This window comes from Podarcis pityusensis, assembly GCF_964106645.2.
Source record: "Podarcis pityusensis genome assembly, chromosome: 2".
NCBI classification, from domain to species: Eukaryota; Metazoa; Chordata; class Lepidosauria; order Squamata; family Lacertidae; genus Podarcis; species Podarcis pityusensis.
The window spans coordinates 14,033,417-14,049,689 of NC_138029.1; the positions used below are offsets into that span (position 1 = coordinate 14,033,417).

Sequence of the window (16,273 nt, forward strand, 5' to 3'; positions counted from 1 at the left end):
CCCGGAAGCTGTACGCCGGCTCCCTCTGCCAGTAAAGCAAGATGAGCACCGTAACCCCAGAGTCGGCCACGACTGGACCTGATGGTCAGGGGTCCCTTTACCTTTACCTATTTTCCAACCAGGGGAAGCAGTGATCAGGAAGCTGTCCCTGTTGAATTTCTGCCTGTTGTACAGGAGCCCTGCTGCCGGGATGAGCTAGTAATCCATGAAAACTGACCTGCCTCTTTCCTTTCTTCCTCTTTTCAGGAGTAGAGAAAGCTACACTTGAAAGCCTGACATATTTTTTGCTTGCCCTCTGCTGATAGAAACTAGTACTCTACTTATCTCTGGGTAGCCTGTTGACATCTTATGGAACCCTTACAGCTCTGATCTGAGAGCCAGTGTGGTGTAGTGGTTAAGAGCGGTGGACTCGTAATCTGGGGAACCGGGTTCAATTCCCCGCTCCTCCACATGCAGCTGCTGGGTGACCTTGGGCCAGTCACACTTCTTTGAAGTCTCTCAGCCCCACTCACCTCACAGAGTGTTTGTTGTGGGGGAGGAAGGGAAAGGAGGATGTTAGCCGCTTTGAGACTCCTTAAAGGGAGTGAAAGGTGGGATATCAAATCCAAACTACTCTTCTTCTTCTTCTGATCTGATGTGCTTTTGGGACTAAGTCTGAAAGGAGCAGAGAAACTCGACAATACAGGGAGTCCCAGGAAGCATTTATATCAAAGGACTGGGGATTTCAGCAGGAAAAGGGGATCTATTCCATATGATAAATTAAGGCTGCCCAGTACTGTACCTGTTTGGGGATATTAGGCTGCCATCTCCTGGTGAAAGGCAGAGTAGCAACCAGCTTGCAAAAAGAAGGGCATCTCTGTGTGTTTAGTTTGTTAACAAGATACAGCTGTGGACCACACAGTGATGGCTGATAACTGGGGATGTTCCTCATTTGAAACTCTGGTCCGAGACACATTTCTCTATACCTGTAAGGATTCACCTTTGGAGAGGCAGAAACACATGGGAGCAGTAGAGTACCACTAGCTGGGAATCAAAATTGGTGGTGGGGGGGAGAGTTTTGCTTTGCTCTGGTCCTAATTTTGGGTTTCCCATAGAAACATTTGATTGGCCACTGTGAGAACAGGATGCTGGACTAGATGGACCCCCCCCCATAGGTTAAAGGTAAAGGACCCCTGGATGGTTAAGTTCAGTCAAAGGTGACTATGGGGTTACGGCACTCATCTCACTTTCATGCCGAGGGAGCCGGTGTTTGTCCACAGACAGCTTTCTGGGTCATGTGGCCAGCATGACTAAACCGTTTTTGGTGCAACGGGGCAACAGGACAACGTGAGCGCACAGAAACACTGCTTATCTTCCTGCCACAGTGGTACCTATTTATCTACTTGCACTAGTGTGCTTTCAGACTGCTAGGTTGGCAGGAGCCGGGACAGAACAACAGGAGCTCACTCCGTCATGCAGATTCAAACTGCCGACCTTCTGATTGGCAAGCCCAAGAGGCTCAGTGGTTTAGACCACAGCGCTACCCGCAGCCCTTGGACTGATCCCACAGAGCTGTTCTTATGGCACCTGTCAAGGATTATCCCCTGTGGATTGTTGTGACCCACTGTCCCTCAAAGTAACTGCTTCCTTTATTTAACCGCATATACCATGACGTTTTTGCTCCTAATGTGCGGCTGAAGTCTGCCCTCCTGTCACTTAAAGACCATTGATGGGGGCTTAATCTGCAAATGGGTTTTTAAAATAGCGCATGGCTATTGGCAATGGTGTGTGCATGTTTTGACATTGGATTAAATCAGGGGAGGACAGGCTGGCATTTTGATGCCAGCAGCATTGTGTGGACACTGTTTCTTTTCAATAATAATAATAATAATAATAATAATTGCATAAGGAATATCTATCCCACAACTGACACCCACCTGGAAGCACCCAAGATTTAATCCTGTTCGAATGGGGCAAAGAAGAGTTTCCCTTCTTTTGTGTGACCACCCTATGACTATTTTATTACAGAACTGTAGAGTTGGGAAGGGACACCCAGGGTCATCTAGTCCAACCCCCTGCAGTGCAGGAATCTCAGCTCAGATGGTCACCCAACCTCTGCTTAAATACATCCAAGGAAGGAGAGTCCACAGCTTCCCGAGGGAGACTGTTCCACTGTCAAACAGCTCTTACTGTCAGGAAGTTTTTCTGTCTGTTTAGTCTGAATCTCCTTCCTTGTAACTTGAAGCCATTGGTTCATGTCCCAGCCGCCAGAGCAGAAGAAAACAAGCTTGTTCCCTGTTCTATGCAACAGTCCTTGAGATATTTGAAGATGGCTTCGTATCTCCTCTCAGTCTCCTCTTTCACAGGCTAATTTTATGGCAGTCATACTGCTGCAGCAACATGCCCATCCCTCGAGTCCAGCTGAAACTATGCACTGGGTCCTGAATCCCCCAGGCGGGTAGATAATGCCTTGCACATATTTTGTGGCCGAGGGAACTGATTTAGACCCACGACAACCAAAGCACTCTAGCCCAGTGATTCCCAAAAGGTAGGCCACCAGAGTCAAATTAATTGCATGATTAAATAATAATAATAATTTATTATTTATGCCCCGCCCATCTGGCTGGGCTTCCCCGGCCACTCTGGGCGGCTTCCAACAAAATATTAAAATACAGTAGTCCGCCAAACATTAAAAGCCTCCCTAGACAGGGCTGCCTTCAGATGTCTTCTAAAAGTCTGGTAGTTATTTTTCTCTTTGACATCTGGTGGGAGGGCGTTTCACAGGGAGGGTGCCACTACCAAGAAGGCCCTCTGTCTAGTTCCCTGTAACTTGGCTTTTCGCAGTGAGGGAACCGCCAGAAGGCCCTCGGTGCTGGACCTCAGTGCCCCAAAATAGCCACCTACAGAAGAGTCTCCCTGCTGCATCTCTGCACGAGTCTCTTATCTAAAGGGAAGTCGTTCTGCTGTATCTGAAGTGATTGAATCAGCCACACGCTCCTCAAATCAGCAGAATGACCTGCCCTTGGAGGAGACATGGGTGCAAGTGACTCAAACAGAAAATGCAGTGCTCATTTGAAGGTCGGGGGCAGTTCTGGTTTTTTGTCACGTGCTAAAAGCAAGTTTTTAGTGCTACGAGAATGAAGTGTACCTCCAATTTTAATTTATATAATATGTGGGCCTTCATAACCATAAGTCTGGAGGAGTTTGCCTAGTCACTACTCCCCATATCAGTGCTTAGCCTGGCGGATTCCCGTTCTCAAATGAGCAACGTGTGCATGTCTTGATCACTCAGACACTTCCTATGCCGGTGTCATTGGTGTAAAAAGAAACCAGGGGCTTCCAGACTGTTGCTCTTTTCATGTGAGATTTAATCACACAGGTGTATATTCAGGTTGTGTCATTATAGGTGATTGGGAGCTCTGGCACAGCCAACCCGTTCATCCAAAAGATCAGGCCTCTTGCAATAGGGAAACTGATGGGACCGTGCACTGGAAAACATGGAATAAACACTTGCTTTGATGCAACAGTTATGCAGCCTCACAGCAAACAAATCAGAATGAAGTCTCCTTAAATGTCTGAGGGACAGTACTGACTGGCCTCCTGCTGAAAAAGTTTGCTGAGCTCACATGTCTCTATGAATTTCTGAAGTTTTCCCAGTGAGCCAGTACATAGATACATTTATCAGTGAATTGTTTAAGTTACAGGTAGGTAGCCGTGTTGGTCTGCCGTAGTTGAAACAAAACAAAATAAATAAAATAAAATAAATTCCTTCCAGTAGCACCTTAAAGACCAACTAAGTTAGTTATTGGTTAGTTATTGGTATGAGCTTTCGTGTGCATGCACACAAAAAGAAGTATCAGAAGAAGTGTGCATGCACACAAAAGCTCATACCAATAACTAACTTAGTTGGTCTCTAAGGTGCTACCGGAAGGATTTATTTATTTATTTATTTATATTTATATTTATTTATATTTATTTATATTTATTTATATTTATTTTATTTTATTTTATTTTATTTTATTTTATTTTATTTTATTTTATTTTATTTTATTTTTAGTTAGTTAGTTAGTTAGTTATCAGTGAATTGTTACATTTGGTATTGTAATAAACAAAAATCTGCCCTTATTACCTTATGGGGAACACAAGAGCCCTTATAGAGTCCTTTGTAGGTTCTCCATCGGTCGGAGAAAATAACAGAGGCCAACCAGAGGATATTGAGAAGCAAAGCAGCTATTAAGCCTGATCTTTATTGAACTGTTGCAACGGGGTGCTCCCCTCACACGCAGGAAAGGAGGAGGACCCCAAACAAAGGTGTGCCCGCCCTTATATAGACATTTTAAATTGCTTGCTCTGGAGTCCAAGACCACCCCCAGAAACATCATACATACATCACAGAAGGGGTGTAACCCAAGACCACTCCCCAGATACATCATACCTACATCACAGAAAGGGGTGTAGCTCAAGACCACTCCCCAGATACATCATACCTACATCACAGAAAGGGGTGTAGCTCAAGACCACTCCCCAGATACATCATACCTACATCACAGAAAGGGCGGTCTACAACAGAAATATGAGTGTGTTGTTTACCTCCTGTCTGACAGACCTGTTAATGGTCACTTGATTGGATACCCTGGGGAGCCTGGCCAGTCTTTTGTAATAACAAATACTTAGTTCCTGAGCCAGGTCACAGGCTCACCCTATTCATACACAGACATACCCTTAAGACAGGATTTGTGAACAAAAAGACAATGGGGAGGCTTTTCCATTTTCCTTCAACCTTACAGAGAAATATTTGAGGTCAATTTGAGGGGGACAAAATGGTTTCAGGACTTTTTCTGTGGGGTTTCAGAAATGTGGTTTATATATGCAGTTACGAACATTATATATATATATTATATATATATATATAGCTTTAACTATATAACCTTGGCAACAAAGGTCCGTATAGTTAAAGCTATGGTTTTTCCAGTAGTGATGTATGAAAGTGAGAGCTGGACCATAAAGAAGGCTGATTGCCGGAGAATTGATGCTTTTGAATTATGGTGTTGGAGGAGACTCTTGAGAGTCCCATGTACTGCAAGAAGATCAAACCTCTCCATTCTTAAGAAAATCAGCCCTGAGTGCTCACTGGAAGGACAGATCCTGAAGCTGAGACTCCAGTACTTTGGCCACCTCATGAGAAGAGAAGACTCCCTGGAAAAGACCCTGATGTTGGGAAAGATAGAGGGCACAAGGAGAAGGGGAGGACAGAGGACGAGATGGTTGGGCAGTGTTCTCAAAGCTACCAGCATGAGTTTGACCAAACTGCAGGAGGCAGTGGAAGACAGGAATGCCTGGCGTGCTCTGGTTCATGGGGTCATGAAGAGTTGGGCACGACTAAATGACTAAACAACAACAACAACAACATATATATATATATATATATATATATATATATATAGGACCTTAATTTTTTTATTTCAGTATTGTGCAGCAGAGGCCCTTTGAATAGATAGGATGAAACTGTGGTGAAGTGTTTTATGGGGACAAGTCACAAAAGTGATGGTGCTGATTTTGGTAGTTGGCTGCATGTGCATGATATCTGCTGGAGGGGCAACACCCCCCCCAACCTATACATAAATTCCTGCAACAGCAAATATGGCTGGAAGAAACTCCTTCCTGAAACCTGGAGATGCCAGGAATTGAACCTTGTGCATGCTCTGTCATTGAGCCACAGCCCTTTGGTCATGCGTAAGTGTCCTCATTGCACCTTACTGTTAATGTGCATGCATTCATATGGATATGCATGCCAGAAAGAGACATCTGCTATCCGATCAGGCATATGCTAACTTCTACAGACCACTGGGGAGAAAAATGCTGAGGAATGACAACTTTCGGAGTTCACTCTGTTGTAAACAAAAATTGCCCTTTTCCCTTATGGGGTATCCAAGAGCCCATATAGAGTCCTTGGTACCTATTGGTAGGAGAGAATAACAGAGGCCAACCAGAGAATATTGAGAAGCAAAGCAGCTAGTAAGCTTGATCTTTATTGATCTGTTGCAACAGGGTGCTCCCTTCACACACAGGAGAGGAGGAGGAACCCAGAACAATGGCGCGCATGGCCTTATAAAGACTTTTGAAATTGCCACCTTGTAGATCAAGACCACCCCCAGAAACATCATACCTACATCACAGAAAAGGCGGTCTACAACAGAAATTTGAATGTTGTTTTTCTCCTGTGGTTGTTTATATCCTGTCTGGCAGGTTACTTGATTGGATTGCAGGGAAGCCTGGCCATTCTTTTGTAGTGATGAATACTTAGTTCCTGGGCCAGGTCACAGGCTCACACCCTATTCATATCTTAAATGTGCACTTTAGACAGGATTTGTGAGGAAAGAGACAATGGGGAGGTTTCCCACTTTGACCTTGCAGAGAAAACATTTGCTCTGTTTAGGAGTCAAAATGGTTTCAGGTCGGTCTTCCTGTGCTGATCTATGTATGTGCTTGGTTGGTACGCTTATGAACATTACCATATATCTAAGACATCAAAATTCCTATCACAACTCTAACAACATTTTAACAAGACATAGCCAAGGGACGAAAAGAAATGGTGTGTGTGCAGTGATTTACTGGAGATTTAAGACCTACAATTAGGGAACAAACCTAGTAAATATAAGGACTGTTGGAGCATCTGTTTAAAAAAAAAAAAAAGCGCAGGAACTTACATTGCTCCATTAGAAAAAAATGACAGTTAGTCAATACTTTTATTAGTACCAATCCAAAGGTCACAGAATAGAGAAAGAGGAGAGATGGAATCTCAAAGGTACATAAAAACAAGCAGTTAGAGTGCTGTCCTATAACCAGATACTTTGGAGTAAGCTCCAGTTAATCTCAATGGGCAGGTATAGGATTGCACCGTTAATGGACCAGATAATCTTCCAAAGTTAGGCACTTACAGTGCAACCCTACTAAGGCTTGTATATTCACAGATGTTCGTCCCACTGAGTTCAATAGGACTTACTGTCTAGTAAGTGTGCTTAGGACTGCAAAGTTGGATTGTGCCCTATGTCATGCTCTGATTCATTTTGCAACAGAAGACATTGTAATAAGACATTCCCTAGCTAAGTGCCCTTAAAGAAGCGTGTCTTCAAAAAGCGTTGGTACATTAAAATATTATTTTTACACATTTCTGGGGTTTCAGCTCGCCTCCCCCCCTCCACTCCTTACAAAACAGTGAGCAATATTTTGAGTTCTCCAGAACTCTTCTTCAGGCTAGATATTAAACAAATGGGTTATGGGGTGGGGGAGAAGATTCTAACAATGTTGTGGCTGCAAAAGTTGATTCAAGACAAGCTCTTTAAAGAACAGCCATCCTGATTCGTTTGTACAAAGTTTGCAGGAAGATTAAACAACAGGGGTGGGATGAGGGGGGGAGCTGTGACCTCCAGTTGTTATTGGACTCCAACTCCCATCAGCCCCAGCCAGCATGACCAGTGGTTAGAGATGACGGGAGGTGTAGTTCAACCACAGCAGGACGGCCAACCTGTTCTCCATCCCATTTTACAACTTTCCGGCTGCATATTGATGGTTTGTTTGCAGGGAGATCCTATGAGTGGACTTCCAGTACCACTTTCCTTATCACAAAGTTCTCTGTTAGCGGTGTTGCTGCACAAGTACCCGTATTTTTCGCTCCATAAGATGCACCAGACCACAAGACGCACCTAGTTTTTGGAGGAGGAAAACAAGAAAAGAAATGTTCTGAATCTCAGAAGCCAGAACAGCAAGAGGGATCGCTACGCAGTGAAAGCAGCAATCCCTCTTGCTGTTCTGGCTTCTGGGATAGCTGTGCAGCCTGCATTCGCTCCATAAGACGCACACACATTTCCCCTTACTTTTTAGGAGGGAAAAGGTGAGTCTTATAGAGCAAAAAATACGGTACTTGAATTCACATTAATTACACAAGCTGAATTTGCCTGTAAGCAACTGGATAGTCCCACCAGCAAAATAGTCTGCTGATACCTTCCTCTTCTGAGTGCAGTGGTACCTCGGGTTACAGACACTTCAGGTTACAGACGCTTCAGGATGAGAACAGAAATTGCACAGCGGCAGCGGGAGGCCCCATTAGCTAAAGTGGTGCTTCAGGTTAAGAACAGTTTCAGCTTAAGAACAGACCTCCAGAACGAATTAAGTTCTTAACCCAAGGTACCACTGTAGTACTGGGGTCACCAGTGTGGCACCATGGTGCCCTCAGTTCCCTCATATTTTAAAATATTTTTAACACTTTTTTTCTGTTTGGAATGTTTGTCTGTTTGTGGTGGGAGGGTCTGTGTTTTATTTTTATTTTGGGGAGAGTGAAAGTGCTTTGCACCCTTCTGTGAAATGGGTATTTTTTGGTACACACAACAATTTCCAAATATGCATCCTGGCCTATGCTGGCAGTAACCAACATGCTAGCTGGGAGATCCTTTCTCTTCCCAACCTACCCATCTGCATCACCCCAAAAATATTGCCCATATTGAGTTCTGGGGGAATGCCATTATCTCCTTATCAGAAGCCCTGTCAAAAGGAAATATATTTAGATCCTCTGCTGCAACAACTGTCCAGTTAGTGCACTGAAGAAAAATCCTCTGTAAAAGCTGCTGTTATTTAGGAATTGAGAAAGATTATGAAAACCCAGGTAACTACAAGTATCCAATAAGCTGAGCATGGCAGGCGTCTGGGGATATTTAAGAAGGCAGGGGACAGACTTTTCCTTCAATCTGTCCTGTAGTTTGTAGAACAAAGCAAAATATGCTTTCTCACTCACTGGGATGCTAAGGTTCACTCATCTTCTCCCTCCAGTTTGTAAAAAAACCCAAAAAACACCAACTTGTTTCTACTGTTACAGTTCTGTGCATATTTAGTTGGGAGTTAACCCCACAGTACAGGTAAAGGTAAAGGGACCCCTGACCATTAGGTCCAGTCGTGACCGACTCTGGGGTTGCGGCGCTCATCTCGCTTTATTGGCCGAGGGAGCTGGCATACAGCTTCCAGGTCATGTGGCAAGCATGACTAAGCCGCTTCTGGCGAACCAGAGCAGCACACGGAAACGCCATTTACCTTCCCTCCGGAGCGTTACTTATTTATCTACTTGCACTTTGACGTGCTTTCGAACTGCTAGGTTGGCAGGAGCAGGGACCGAGCAACAGCAGCTCACCCCGTCGCAGGGATTTGAACCGCTGACCTTCTGATCGGCAAGTCCTAGGCTCTGTGGTTTAACCCACAGCGCCACCCGTGTCCCCAGAATCCCACAGAACAAAACGCAATTTACTTCTGGTTCAACATGCCGGATTTTGAGAGAGAGAGAGAGAGAGAGAGAGAGAGAGAGAGAGAGAGAACACTGCTTTTCAGGATGGACAAAGAATACATGTTTCAACCTCAAGGACATGAATGGTGAGCATGCTACAGTATATGGTGAACATGTCAAAAGATGACCTGCAGTTATAATCAGTGAACAGAAGGTGGCACTGCTGCTCCACCAATGTGGCGCAACATGCTCCGGTTGGGATGCTTCCGAGCATTCTGGGTGGGTGAGGGGGAAAGGGATGTGGGTGTCACAGAGGCCTTGAGATTGCTCCTTACATGCTGACTATGATGGAGCAAGGGGAGGCACCCTGTGAAGTGCCAGGTTTGTGGTTTTGGAATACCAAGACTGAGCCCTTGAATAAGTGCAATAAAGCATGCATCTGAGAACGTGCAGAGTGCACCCCCCCCACACCGCTTAGCCAGTTCTGTCTTACATCGAGGACATGGAAGGAGTATAAGGCTAAGCATTTCCATCCATCCCCTCCTTCTACTCCTCTGGCAAAGCTCCTGCATCTTTTAATAAGCAGAAATTCACCAGGTGATGCTTTTCTTGGCGTGATGACTGTTGGAGGCGGTTGGAGGATGGATGGTGGCTAACAGATTGAGGTTGAATCCTGACAAGACAGAAGTACTATTCTTGGGGGACAGGAGGTGGGCGGGTGTGGAGGACTCCTTGGTCCTGAATGGGGTAACTGTGCCCCTGAAGGACCAGGTGCGCAGCCTGGGAGTCATTCTGGACTCACAGCTGTCCATGGAGGCGCAGGTCAATTCTATGTCCAGGGCAGCTGTCTACCAGCTCCATCTGGTACGCAGGCTGAGAACCTACCTGCCCGCAGACTGTCTCGCCAGAGTGGGGCATGCTCTAGTTATCTCCCGCTTGGACTACTGCAATGTGCTCTATGTGGGGCTACCTTTGAAGGTGACCTGGAAACTACAACTAATCCAGAATGCAGCAGCTAGACTGGTGACTGGGAGCAGCCGCCGAGACCATATAACACCAGTCTTGAAAGACCTACACTGGCTCCCAGTACGTTTCCGAGCACAATTCAAAGTGTTGGTGCTGGCCTTTAAAGCCCTAAACGGCCTCGTTCCAGTATACCTGAAGGAGCATCTCCACCCCCATTGTTCTGCCCGGAAACTGAGGTCCAGCTCTGAGGGCCTTCTGGCGGTTCCCTCGCTACGAGAAGCCAAGTTACAGGGAACCAGGCAGAGAGCCTTCTCGGTAGTGGCACCCACCCTGTGGAACACCCTCCCACCAGATGTCAAAGAGAAAAATAACTACCAAACTTTTAGAAGACATCTGAAGGCAGCCCTGTTTAGGGAAGCTTTTAATGTTTAATAGGTTATTCTATTTTAGTGTTTGGTTGGAAGCGGCCCAGAGTGGCTGGGGAAACCCAGCCAGATGGGCAGGGTACAAATAAAAAAAATTATTTTATTATTATTATTATTATTATTATTATTATTATTATTATTACTACTACAGTGAGGGAAGTAGCTAAGGATCCATTGGGTTGCCTTGACAGCCCCAGCACCGCATTGCAAGGATGCAAAGGAATCCCCATTGGTTGCCCTGTTTATTTCAGTTCAGGCAAAGGGGTGCACTGGGGCAGGTTAGTGCGCAGATGGCATCATTGATCAATGACCTCTTTGCCCCCATCCCACCAACTTACCGTGTTATGAACTGCCCAGAGAACTTCGCACGAAGGACAGTGCATACATTTAATAAATAGTAATAAATAATAATAATAGCATCACAACTACAGGAGCTCCAGGAAACGGAGCTAACTGAATTCATAGGTTCGCTAGCGAGAACATCCCAGGGTGAAAATTTGCGCCTTGGCCTCCCAGAGGCTTTTGCAAATGGTTCCTTGTCTGTTTGTCCTTCTCCGCCAACTGGCCGCAGACAGCCTTGACGGCTCAGCGAAACAAACCCGTCTAGACTGGAGGGAGTCACTCGTCAACTGAAATAATATGCTCTGCCTTAACAACGTGTGACAAATAAACAGCCCCTGCCAAAGGCAGAGAATGCCAGATACACTTCAGTCGGGGGGGGGGGGAATTAAATTAAAGACCCATAGGGAAGGCATGGTTCCGATTGCAGCCAAGAGCTTGTTTGCAAGCAGTGCGGTGGGGTGTGTGATATACATATTTTAAATATTGTTAAGATTGCCACCCGTGGGCAGGGATTGCCGTTTTGCTTGTTTTTGTTTTGGAGAATGCCAAGCGTAATGTACAGCATTTTAATAAACTAAAAATAATAATGTTTTTCGAATTTTAATTTGGGGGCTGTTTTTAATCAGCCTCTGGATGATTTCTGGTAATGCGTTTCATTCTTTTAATATAGAAGCTGCCATGGGAGGGGTGGGGTGTTTTTTTAAAAACCCCTTAAAGGTGGCTAATAAATATTTTGGATAAATAACTGAACAAGCTAAATAGAGATTGCAAACAGTGGGGGTGGGAAATGATAAGGCCTAGTGTTCACTGAGGTGGTCAACCCTTGACTGGGCTATATTAATTCAGAAGGAGGGTGTGGTTTCATATAACTGAATGTTTCACCTTACAAACATTTTTTAAAAGCCCTTAGCACAGAGCACTGGAGTTCCATCGTACCTGATATATTCATTTCCTACGTGGGTTTTCTAAAACACAGAATTCAGTCAGGTCAGCCGCTTCTTGCAGTTTGAAGGGCTACAGTCTTGGCCCAGGCAGTCTGAGAAAAAGGCCTTAGATTTCACATGCTTCTTAGGTTTTGCCTTAAGTACCAGTTTTAAAAAAGATATTAAAGAAAATCAGATATCCTGGAAATCAGGATATCTGATAGAGAAGTCTTGCCTCAGCCCAGACAAAGGTTTTGGGTGTTAAGCTCTGGTTCCTCAAGGATGAGAAACCTTACATATGATGAGAAATTATCTTCGAATGCTCCAGGACTGAGCAGAATGGTGAGCCTTGTGAACTTGTTTAGGGCAGTGGTCTTTCTTGGGGACAGAGCCTCGCTCCTTTCTTGACGAAGAAAAAGAAGAAAAGCAAAAGTCCCGTTTACCTAAAGGTAAAGGTACCCCTGCCCGTACGGGCCAGTCTTGCCAGACTCTAGGGTTGTGCGCTCATCTCACTCTATAGGCCGGGAGCCAGCGCTGTCCGCAGACACTTCCGGGTCACGTGGCCAGCGTGACAAGCTGCATCTGGCGAGCCAGCGCAGCACACGGAACGCCGTTTACCTTCCCGCTGGTAAGCGGTCCCTATTTATCTACTTGCACCCGGGGGTGCTTTTGAACTGCTAGGTTGGCAGGCGCTGGGACCGAACGACGGGAGCGCACCCTGCCGCGGGGATTTGAACCGCCGACCATGCGATCGGCAAGTCCTAGGCGCTGAGGTTTTACCCACAGCGCCACCCGCGTCCCTTCCCGTTTACCTACCTGGATTCAAATCCCAGCTTCAGCCATAAAGCGCTGTTATAAGAATTTTAAGGTCCCGGATATAAAATAAGCGTTCATAAATGTACAAGGCAAACACATACATAAGTATATAAACTGCGTGTCTGAAATAGTACAGGAGAGCAATCCTGAAACCATTTTGACCTCAAATATTTCTCTGCAAGGAGGAAGGAAATGGGAAACCCTCCCCCCGTTGTATTTTGCTTACCTGTCTTAAGGATGTATTTGTGTATGAATAGGGTGAGCCTGTGACCCAGATTCAGGAATTAAAGTATTTACCATCACAAAAGAATGGCCAGGCTGCCCAGATAAAGCAATCAGTGACCATTAACAGATACCCTGGCAATCAGGATTTCTGCTGTAGACCCACCTCCTTCTGTGATGTATGTATGATGCTTTAGGGAGTGGTCTTGAGCTACAGGGTGGGCAATTTCAAGAGTCTATATAAAGGGCTTGCGCACCATTGTTCTGGGTTCCTGCATGTGGTGAGTGGAGACCCTGTTGCAACAGTTTAATAAAGATCAGGTTTACTAGCTGCTTTGCTTCTCAGTATTCTCTGGTTGGCCTCTGTTGTTTTCTCCTACCGATAGGGAACCCACTTTAGGACTCTTGGATATCCCATAAGGGGAAAGGAGCTTGTTTTTTCTATAACAGCGCAATTGGAGAATTTGAGTCAATCACGTTCTCTCATCTTAACAAATCTCATAGGGTTGTTGCAGGAATAAAGGAGGGTAGTCCCGTCCATGGACACCCCAGCCTTGCTCCTTTGTGGAAAGGTGGGATATAAATGTAATTAGTTGTTGGCCTCTGTCTCGGGAGACCTTGGAGGAGTGCGCCTTTGGGGGTGAAGTCAAACCGCTGGAGAGTTACAGTGCCTGCTTTGGCTACAGAGAATGACATGGGAGAGACATGTTTTGTTGCAGCTGGGGCAGGCTGAAGACGTGTGGTTGTGCTGCTGTGCAGGCAACCCACGATTTGCACAGGGATTGCGTTTGTCCCCTGTGTGCACATAAGCCCACCCCCCTACCCCCCCATTACTCCCTCTTTAAGGTCTAAAATGACCCGCACATCAGCTGCCCCGTGTCAATTGAACATGCATGCAAGGGTTGCCGCCTATAGTAATAGTACAAGCATGCAGCAGTTTGATCAGATATTATCCAGAGTTTGCAACTAACAGCAGTGTGGAGGTGCCCGGTGACTATGGCAGATAACCAGCCACAGATGCAAATGAGCAGGATTGTGCAAGCTCTAACCCTAAAGCATGACGCACATGGGATATAGTGTTCTTTATTTCTACGGGGAGAAGAGTTCCGTGAAGCCCAAGTTCCAGTGGAAGCCGGAATGTATTGATTAATTAAGTCGGAATGCATTGATTAATTAAACAACTTTGTAAAGTATTCCCACCCCATAATAGAAATCTGGAAGAATGTCAGCAGTTCCTCCAAGACCATGTGGACTTATGAGAGACAAGAAAAACCGAAGGGAGGCTTCCAGAACCAGGAAGGATATCAAAGTGTGTGCCAGTCAGATGGGAGGAGTGATCCCTGACCAGGCAGATGCCATTAACGGAATGGCAGATGTCTTAAACAGGTAAATTGATCTATTTGATTGTGTCATCTCTGAACCAGAAGGGAGAAACAAATTGCAAGTCACACACAGAATAGGCTGTCCAAAGTTCCAGAGAATTCCTACTTCCGAGTTTCTTATTTTACTCACCCGTTAAAAACACCCCCACCCCTTTTTGCAGCCCTCCCTAGGAATGTGGTTTGTTTAAATGACTTGGGCAAAATGTGACAGTGCTAGAAACCAACAGTTTAGCATCTCCTGGTAATCCTGTTTTTGTGCTGTCAGTTCTGGGTCTACAAAATTCAAATTCTGCTGCACCAAGCAAAGTGGAATGGGTCACTTGGCATAATTATAACAGCAAGCCTATGTTTGTGCACTCAGAAGTGAGTTCCATAAAGTTCAACAAACTTTACTCCCAGGTAAGCAGGTAAGGAAGCCTATTTCTTGTTTTGGTACTTGTGCAAAATGCATAGAACCCAAATGCCCCAAGCCCTGGAACTGTCATTCCACCTCTTCTCTGATTTCTGCAGGTATTTCATACATAGCTCCCAGCTCCATGGGATATACAGCTGTTGTGGGTAACCCACCACCACCAAGAATCTAAATTCTGCACAAAATTATGTACTTTTCCTCTAGAACCGGGGTAGGGAACTTCTGCGCAAGAAGTGAAATGTGGTTGTCTGTCCAGGTATCTCTGCATCACAGGCCTTGGGGTTCTTCATCCGCCTACTCTCTTCAATGCCTCTTGCTTGCTGGATGGTGTGTGTGTGGGGGGGGTAAATCTCTAACTTTTGAATGGGCGGAATGTAGCCTATGAAAGATTAAGAGTGTCACACCCATTTTCCTGCCCCCTGTTGCCTCTGGCCTTCCCACCACTGGTGTGAACCCCCCCAGCCAATTATGCAGGGGGGGATGGGACCTTAGGCTAAAAAAGACACCTCAATCACAACCAACACCAAGTCCTGCCTAAGACGTCATTACCAAGGCAAAGTCCCACCCAAAGAGAAGTACTGCTTTGGCGCTTGTCTTCAGTTATTTCAGCAGCTGATCTGTTGGTACTATGCTTGGGAAGTAGTTAATAAATCCTTAAAAGCAGGGGCAGTAGCAACTGTTTTGGGTCCTGAACACTCCTGCTCAAGTTGCAGAAAACAGTGCAGTAAAAGGAGACAGAGATAATGGCTGCAATTAAAGGTAAAGGTAAAAGACCCCTGACAGTTAAGTCCAGTTGCGAACGACTCTGGGGTTGTGGCGCTCATCTCACTTTACTGGCAGAAGGAGCCGACGTTTGTCCACAGACAGTTTTTTCCAGGTCATGTGGCCAGCATGACTAAGCCGCTTCTGGCGGAACCAGAGCAGCGCACAGAAACACTGTTTACCTTCCCGCTGGAGTGGTACCTATTTATCTACTTGCACTTTGACGTGCTTTCGAACTGCTAGGTTGGCAGGAGCTGGGACCGAACAATGGGAGCTCACCCCATCGCGGGATTTGAACCGCCGACCTCCCGATCGGCAAGCCCAAGGCTCAGTGGTTTACAGCATAGCGCCACCCACGTCCTGTATGGCTGCAATCAGCCATGCAAAATAAGACAATAAAAATGCACCAGAACTAATTAGCGGTTCTCAACCTGTGGGTCCCCAGCTGTTGTTGGACTACAACTCCCATCATCCCTGAGCTCTGGCCTTGTTGCTAGGGGTGATGGGAGTTGTAGGCTGTGTACTTTGGTAGGAAATACCACCCATAACATGGGTTTAGACAGATGGGTGTCAGGAAGGAGAATTCCCGTTCACCATGTCCATTAAAGGGACTATTATTAAGACAACTCTTTGGAAGAAGCCACCAACCATGATCTGACCTAGCAACAAAACAAAAGAATCTGAAGAGGACCAGAAAGCTCTTAGAACAGGGTGACGTACGTGCATCTCCGGCCAACAAGGGGTGTCTAAGGTGGAGGGAGGATGCCAGGAAAAAG

The 16,273-nt window shown here is 45.7% G+C and overlaps 1 long non-coding RNA gene across 1 annotated transcript in view; it reads left to right on the forward strand.

Moving 5' to 3' along the window:
• The window catches only part of LOC308471171, a 24,738-nt gene extending 8,495 nt beyond the window's left edge, over positions 1 to 16,243 (forward strand). The window contains exons 2-3 of the long non-coding RNA XR_013982746.1: positions 14,152 to 14,327; positions 14,589 to 16,243. This is a non-coding gene — a long non-coding RNA (uncharacterized lncRNA). The remainder of the gene's footprint in view (positions 1 to 14,151; positions 14,328 to 14,588) is intronic.
• Positions 16,244 to 16,273: the final 30 nt, after the last annotated feature.